The following is an 8759-nucleotide window of genomic DNA, read 5'->3' as shown; positions in this document are numbered from 1 at the left end:
CTCCCGCCATTCACTCAGCTGATTAGAACCCGCAATGTCACCGCGGATGTCCCGATCAGCTCCACTGAGCTACCGGCACCATTAACCCCACATTTTAGGGTTAGTGCCAGGCATCGGCCGGATTGGCAGTGTCCAGCATTAGCCTGTACGCCCTTGGTCCTGGTGGGGTTAAACTGTGTAAATGTCCTTACCCCCCCCCCCCCCCCCCTCTTGCTGTCTCCTATGGGAATTTGAGCTGATTGACACTTAAACCAGCAAATCATATGATAGCCTGGATTATCATGTGATAAGCTGGTCACCCTGGCGTCATTTCACTGCCGCCTGCGCTTCCTGCTTCCTCTGGGTGTCAAAACGTCATGTGTTCAATGATTATTTCATGCTTTTACCAGTTCTCGCAAGCCAAATCAGTAAAAGTTCTAGTTTGGCGAGCCGAGCAAAACCTGAAGTTCGGGTAGAATCCAGGTTCACCGGACTCGGCTCGCTCAATATTTTTCTTTATTCTTTGGGTCAATAGGATTAAAACTATAACAATATCTACATAGCTTTTATATTATTATTCTACTTTAAAAAAAAAACATTTAGCAAAATAAGTATTCTTAAAATTGCCCTATTTTGACCTGTATAACTTTTTTTTTTTTTTTTTGCATACAGGGCTGTTCGAGGGCTCATTTTTTGTTCCATGATCTGTAGATATCTTTATTGGTACCATATTTGTTTAAATTGAACTTTTTGATTACTTTTTGTAAAGTTCTTGATGTTTCTGTTTTTTTTTCTTAATGTTTATGGCATTTATTATTCGGGATTAGAGATGAGCGAATCGAAGCTGACAAATCCAAATTCGTTACGAATTTCATGAAAAATTAAATTTACAATGAATGCGAATATCACTGCGATTCTATTGCGCAAATAGCTTCATAAAACTCCATTTAGTGCGGTCCAGAGCATCTAAAATGCGGATCCACTTGTGAGGACATGGGGCAAGGAACTCTGGGAAGGCGGGAACGAGGGTAGGCGGGATGACCCTGAATCACATGCAGAATGCAGCCTATCAGCAGCTAGTCACCCCTGATGTCACAGCCCTATATAATCGGCAGCCATATTCCGGATAGTCACTTCATCCTTTCACTGCAGAAGGAGGGAGGAAGGCGCCTCATGTGCGGGATCAGTAGATCTTTTGGTGGGGGTGGGGGACGGTAATTCCCAAGCCGCTTACCAAAGTTGGTTGTGCGCCCACACACAACAAGGTAAAGTGCAGAAGAAGTAAAGAAGAAGGTCCACTGCAGCCCTCCTGAGTAAGAGTAAAATCAAAACCGAAAGACCAGGGAGTCAGGAGTTTGTCTGGCGCAGAGAGGAACCATCAGGCAGCCAAGTAAAATCAATGGATTTATTAGATGCAACGCATTTCGCTGCGCATGCGCAGCTTCATCAGGCAGCGAAACGCGTTGCATCTAATAAATCCATTGATTTTACTTGGCTGCCTGATGGTTCCTCTCTGCGCCAGACAAACTCCTGACTCCCTGGTCTTTCGGTTTTGATTTCACTGCAGAAAGAAAAGACAACGGTGTGTGTTACACAGAAAAGCTTTTTACAGCAGCGTTTCACCTCATAGTCTCATCAGTGTTCTGGTGGACAGAGAGCAGTGCATTTTTCACACAAAAGAATGTTTCCTACAGTGATCAACTTCCGATTCACTTTCTACAGCATTGTATTAAAAGAGAGACAGAGAGCTGTGTGCTGCCTCATACATTTCAATAAGCTGCCTCAACTTCATAAACCTTAGCAGAGGAGGCAGGAATAATTTTTCAGCACAATTCTGTGTTTTTGTTCCCCAACAAATCATCTGCTGATTATACCCAGTAGTCCACTCTTAATAGTCTTTGACAGAGCGCAATTTTGGGTTTAGAACACAGCTTTTGTGTGCTCCAGCGCTGCTGTGTACTGCTGGTTTTGTGCAAAAATATGTTTTTTTAACCGTACTGTAACGCATTTTTCTGCCCGCATAAGTGCATACCACATACCTACATCTAAGTAGTGTACTATTTTGTAGCTGTTAATCTGTCAAGGGCCTAGATACTGTGAAAGTTCAGGCAAAAGTGATCACCGGCTGGTGTTTTACTCCAATAGGTCTTTTTAAGCTTACTGTAGCGCATTTTTCTACCCTCTTTGTTCCACAACAAATGGTCTGCTGTTCCACAACAAATGGAGCGAGACAAGATGGATTTTGCGCACTAAGGCACAAGGCACTTTAGGATTGAATGATAAGGTAGACCTAGCAAATTTTATCTAAAAGGTTATACCTGCATCTCCTTCTGCCTCTCTGCATAGTTGTAATTGTTTTTAACTTGTCTGTGTTTCACTTTGGTTTTTTTCTATGTCCCTTTGCACAGTTGTAAGTTAAGAGATACGCCCACCTGCACCGGAGCTCAGGTATTTAATCTGGGTTCCAGCGGTAGTAGGGGAGTGGTCTGAGGAAGTGCGCTTTGCGCACGAAATAGCTCTCACCGCTACGTGGACGGCGTCCGAGTCCTCCCTTGCCTTGCCTTTAACTATGTTGCACTTTATGGAATAAACACGTTTGTTACATCACGAAACTGGTGTGTGCCATATACCTTCTTCATTTCTGCATTCATATAGACTGTCTTCCAAGAATTGAGCACCCCAGTCTGGATTCACTGCAGTTGCCATTCTCAACACCGGTGTATATGAACTTGCCATAGAGCCACATTTATGTAGTGCTGTGCCGAACGCTATTTCTGTATTACTGGTCTGCTGGTTATACTAGTCTGTAGACAGTATAATACAAACTAAGCAGTCCATTCCTAATAGTCTGTGAGAGAGTGCAATTATGGGTTTAGTACACAGCGACAGTGTGCTGCAGCACTGTTGTGTACTGCTAGTGTTGTGCAAAAATACGTATTTTTAAGCATACTGTAGCACATTTTTCTGCCCTCATAAGTGCATACCACATACCTACATCTAAGAAGTGTACTATTTCGTACCTGTTAATCTGTCAAGGGCCTACATACTGTGAAAGGACAGCCAAAAGTAATCACCAGCTGGTACTCAGATACTTTTTTAACTGTACTGTAGCGCATTTTCTTCCCTCATAAGTGCATACCACATACCTACATCTAAGTAGTGTACTATTTTGTACCTGTTAATATGTCAATGGCCTAGATACTGTGAAAGTCCAGGCAAAAGTACTCACCGGCTGGTGTTGTACTCAGATACTTTTTTAAGTGTACTGTAGCGCATTTTTCTGCCCTCATAAGTGCCTATCACATACGTACATCTAAGTAGTGTCCTATTTTGTACCTGTTAACCTGTCAAGGGCCTAGATACAGTGAAAGGCCAGGCAAAAGTACTCACCGGCTGATGTTGTACTCAGATACTTTTTTAATCCCTTAAGGACTCATGGTTTTTCAGTTTTTGCACTTTCGTTTCTTCCTCCTTACCTTTTAAAAATCATAACCCTTTCAATTTTCCACCAAAAAATCCATATTATGGCTTATTTTTTGCGTCACCAATTCTACTTTGCAGTGACATTAGTCATTTTACCCAAAAATCCAAGGTGAAACGGAAACGGGGGCTTCCGTTTCTACGCAGTGCATATTTTGGTAAAAATGACACCTTATCATTATTCTGTAGGTCCATATAGTTAAAATGATACCCTACTTATATAGGTTTGATTTTGTCATACTTCTGGAAAAAATCATAACTACATGCAGGAAAATGTATACGTTTAAAAATGTAATCTTCTGACCCCTATAACTTTTTTATTTTTCCACGAACAAGGCGGTATGAGGACTCATTTTTTGTGCCGTGATCTGAAGTTTTTATCGGTATGATTTTTGTTTTGATCAGACTTTTTGACCACTTTTTATAAATTTTTTAATGGTATAAAAAGTGACCAAAATAAGCTTTTTTTGGAATTTGGAATTTTTTTCAGTGTACGCCATTGACCATGCGGTTTAATTAACGATATATTTTTTATAGTTTGTACATTTACGCACGCGGCGATACCACATATGTTTATTTTTATTTACAATGTTTTATTTTTTTGTTATGGAAAAAGGGGGGTGATTCAAACTTTTATTAGGGAAGGGGTTAAATGACCTTTATTAACACTTTTTTTTTTACGTTTATTTTTGTAGTGTTATAGGTCCCATAGAGACCTATAACACTGCACACACTGATCTCTTACACAGATCACTGGCGTGTATTAACACGCCTGTGATCAGTGTTATCGGCGCTTGACTGCTCCTGCCTGGATCTCAGGCACGGAGCAGTCATTCCTCGATCGGACACCGAGGAGGCAGGTAAGGGCCCTGCCGGTGTCCTGTAAGCTGTTCGGGACGCCGCAATTTCACCGCGGCAGTCCCTTACAGCCCGACTGACTAGCCGGGATAGTTTCACTTTCACTTTAGAAGCGGCGCTTCTAAAGGGTTAATACCGCACATTGCCGTGATCGTCGATGTGTGGTATTAGCCGCGGGTCCCGGCCATTGATGAGCGCCGGGACCGACACGATGTGATGCGGGGTCGCAGCGCGATCCCGCTTCATATGGCGGGAGCCGGCGCAGGACGTAAATATACGTCCTGCATCGTTAAGGGGTTAAGCGTACTGTAGCGCATTTTTCTGCCCTCATAAGTGCATACCACATACCTACATCTAAGTAGTGTACAATTTTGTACCTGTTAATCTGTCAAGGGCCTAGATACTGTGAAAGTCCAGACAAAAGTAATCACCAGCTGGTGTTTTACTCCACTACTTCTTTAAGCGTACTGTAGCGCATTTTTCTGCCTTCATAAGTGCATACCACATACTTCCATCCAAGTAGTGTACTATTTTGTACCTTTTAATCTGTCAAGGGCCTAGATCAGGGGTCAGCAACCCCTGGCACACATGCCACTCATGGCACGCGGGGTGCTTTTTGGGTGGCACACGGGGCTCCGGCTCGAGATGCGCTCACTCTGCTAATGGGGATGCAGGACTCTTCTCCCAGATCCCCAGGTGAGCGAGCGCCGCTCTAAGCTATGTGCGCACACGCACACACAGCTAAAGCTTCCTCTCAGTGTGAGCAGAGGAGACCTGTGACCTCTGCCCCCACGCAGCGCAGGCGCCGATGACGTCACTCATCGGCGCCTGCACTGTAGTGGGAGAAGAACGCAGCCAGCCTGTGCTGCTGAGGAGATCCCTGCCTGCGTATAAGTGAGTAAAATTTTCTTTTTTTTTCTTGATAGGGTAGGAGGTGCAAGTGATGATGGGATGGGGGGTGCAAGTGATGATGGGATTGGGGGTGCAAGTGATGATGGGATGGTGGGGTGCAAGTGATGATGGAATGGGGGGTGCAAATGATGATGGGATGGTGGGGTGCAAGTGATGATGGGATTGGGGGGTGCAAGTGATGATGGGATGGGGGGTGCAAGTGATGATGGGATGGGGGTGCAAGTGATGATGGGATGGGGGGGTGCAAGTGATGATGGGATGGGGGGGTGCAAGTGATGATGGGATGGGGGGCGCAAGTGATGATGGGATGGGGGGTGCAAGTGATGATGAGATGGGGGGTGCAAGTGATGATGGGACAGGGGTGCAAGTGATGATGATGGGGTGCAAGTGATGATGGTATGGGGGGTGCAAGTGATGATGGGATGGGGGGTGCAAGTGATGATGGGATGGGGGGTGCAAGTGATGAGGGGATGGGGAGGTGCAAGTGATGATGGGATGGGGGGGTGCAAGTGATGATGGGATGGGCGGGTGCAAGTGATGATGGGATGGGGGGTGAAAGTGATGATGGGATGGGGGGGTGCAAGTGATGATGGGACGGTGGGGTGCAAGTGATGATGATGGGGTGCAAGTGATGATGGGTGGTGCAAGTGATGGGGGAAAGGGGGTGCAGGTGACAAGGAGGGGGGTGCAGGGGAGGAGGGCGCAGTTGACAGTGAGGGGGATGATAATTTAAATGTGAAGGAGAACTGGCTACTTCCCTACCTGGCTACTTACACAATGATAGGAGTGCACCTACTTAGCCTCTGGCTACCTACCTACATAGCAACCTAATTACCTAACTACCTACTTGCTACCTACCAATCTACCCAGGTACCTACCTACCTACATACATAGCTACCCAGTTACATACCTTGCTACCTACCTATGAACTTACCTCCATATCTACTTACCTACCTGCATAGCTACCTACTTACTTATATCCAAGGAAAATCGTAGCTCACCAAAGTATAAAGTGCAGAATTCAGTGTAGTTTATTCCATTTCAAACAGTGTTACAGAGCAGGCTACGTTTCATGCTTGACAAAGGCAAAGACAGGTCGCTAAAACGTAGTTTGTTCTATAACGCTGTTTGGAATGGAATAAACTGCATCGAATTCGGCACCTCTGGGGACTACACTAGAAGAATGTAGAAACTAAGATGTTTGTCTTGCAGATGCTGCAGTGATGGGTTTTGGCTCTAAGAAGTCGTCATGGTGGTCTGAGCCAGAAGGAGAACAGAAGGAAAGAGGACGACGCTGACCGTAAAAGATGTGAATTGTGAGTCAGTTAATGTAACTATATGTATATTATTGCACAACACGACTGTGGTCTGACCCTGGGGTCTCTATTATGTAAAGGGGGGAGGATCTTTATTGTGGTGGGGCCTAATTCTGGGGTCTGTATTATGGTGGAGTCTGATTCTGGGGTCTGTATTATGGTGGGTGGTGATTCTGGGGTCTGCATTATGGTGGATGGGGATTCTGGGGTCTGTATTATGGTGGGTGGTGATTCTGAGGTCTGTATTATGGTGGGTGGTGTTTCTGGGGTCTGAATTATGGTGGGATCTGATTCTGGGGTCTGTATTATGGTGGGTGGTGATTCTGGGGTCTGTATTACGGTGGGTGGTGATTCTGGGGTCTGTATTATGGTGGGTGGTGATTCTGAGGTCTGTATTATGGTGGGTGGTGATTCTGGGGTCTGTATTATAGTGGGTTGTGATTCTGGGGTCTGTATTATGGTGGGGTCTGATTCTGGGGTCTGTATTATGGTGGGTGGTGATTCTGTGGTCTGTATTATGGTGGGTGGTGATTCTGGGGTCTGTATTATGGAGGGTGGTGATTCTGGGGTCTGTATTATGGAGGGTGGTGATTCTGGGGTCAGTATTATAGTGGGTGGTGTTTCTGGGGTCTGAATTATGGTGGATGGTGATTCTGGGGTCTGAATTATGGTGGGGTCTGATTCTGGGGTCTGTATTATGGTGGGTGGTGATTCTGGGGTCTGTTTTACGGTGCGTGGTGATTCTGGGGCCTGTATTATGGTGGGTGGTGATTCTGAGGTCTGTATTATGGTGGGTGGTGATTCTGGGGTCTGTATTATGGTGGGTGGTGATTCTGGGGTCTGTATTATGGTGGGGTCTGATTCTGGGGTCTGTATTATGGTGGGTGGTGATTCTGGGGTCTGTATTGTGGTGGTGGTGATTCTGGGGTTTGTAGTACACAGGTCTGAGTTAAAATGGTTGTTCTCACTGTAAGGTCCTTGCAGAGAGAACAATATATAGGGACAATTCTGTAAAAAACCCACCTTGTGACAAGCCACACCCCCACAAGCCACACCCACAACAAGCCACACACATGTTGCCGGCACAACAAGCAACTTCGAAAAAAATTTGGGCACAGCACTACCAAAAGGTTGCCTATCCCTGGCCTAGATACTGTGAAAGGACAGCCAAAAATACACACCTGCTCTAGACAAATACTGTTTTAAGCATAGTGAAGCGGATTGTACTCCCCTCATATATGCACTATGTATGTCAGGCAGAGAATTGCCAGGACGTGCACAGAGGAGTGACAGAGGCCTAAATTCATCAGGCGCAGGCAGAGGTCACAGCAGACTAGAGGAGAGTGGCATTTTTCATGAAATTCGTAACGAATTCGGGTTCGTCAACTTCGATTCGCTCATCTCTAATCACTATTATAGGCAGTCTTTAGGTGCACATTTAGGCAGCTTCCCCCCCCCCCCCCCACCACCACAACAATGGTTGGCAGTATAGTTCCCCCACAATAGTTGGCAGTATAGTTCCCCCACAATGGTAGGCACCCCCCCCCCACCCACAATGGTTGGCAGTATAGTTCCCCCACATTAGTTGGCAGTATAGTTCCCCCACAATGGTAGGCAGCTTCCCCCCACCACAAAGGTTGGCAGTATAGTTCCCCCACAGTAGTTGGCAGTATAGTTCCCTCACAATGGTAGGCAGCTCCCCCCCCCCACAATGGTTGGCAGTGTAGTTCCCCCACAATAGTTGGCAGTATAGTTCCCCCACAATGGTAGGCAGCTTCCCCCCCCCCCCCACCACCACCACAATGGTTGGCAGTATAGTTCCCCCACAATAGTTGGCAGTATAGTTCCCCCACAATGGTAGGCACCCCCCCCCCCCCACCCACAATGGTTGGCAGTATAGTTCCCCCACATTAGTTGGCAGTATAGTTCCCCCACAATGGTAGTCAGCTCACCCCCACAATAGTTGGCAGTATAGTTCCCCCACAATGGTAGGCAGCTCCCCCCCCCCCCCCCACACACACACAATGGTTGGCAGTATGGTTCCCCCACAATAGTTGGCAGTATAGTTCCCCCACAATGGTAGGCAGTTCCCCCCCACAATAGTTGGCAGTATACTTCCCCCACAATGGTAGGCAGCTCCCCCCCACAGACATACAGCTTCCAGCCATATACAGTGTACGGCTGGAGGCTTTATGTCTGTGTGCTGCCCCCACA

Source organism: Hyla sarda, chromosome 7 (assembly GCF_029499605.1).
Source record: "Hyla sarda isolate aHylSar1 chromosome 7, aHylSar1.hap1, whole genome shotgun sequence".
Lineage (NCBI taxonomy): Eukaryota > Metazoa > Chordata > Amphibia > Anura > Hylidae > Hyla > Hyla sarda.
Note: the sequence above shows the minus strand (reverse complement) of the source record.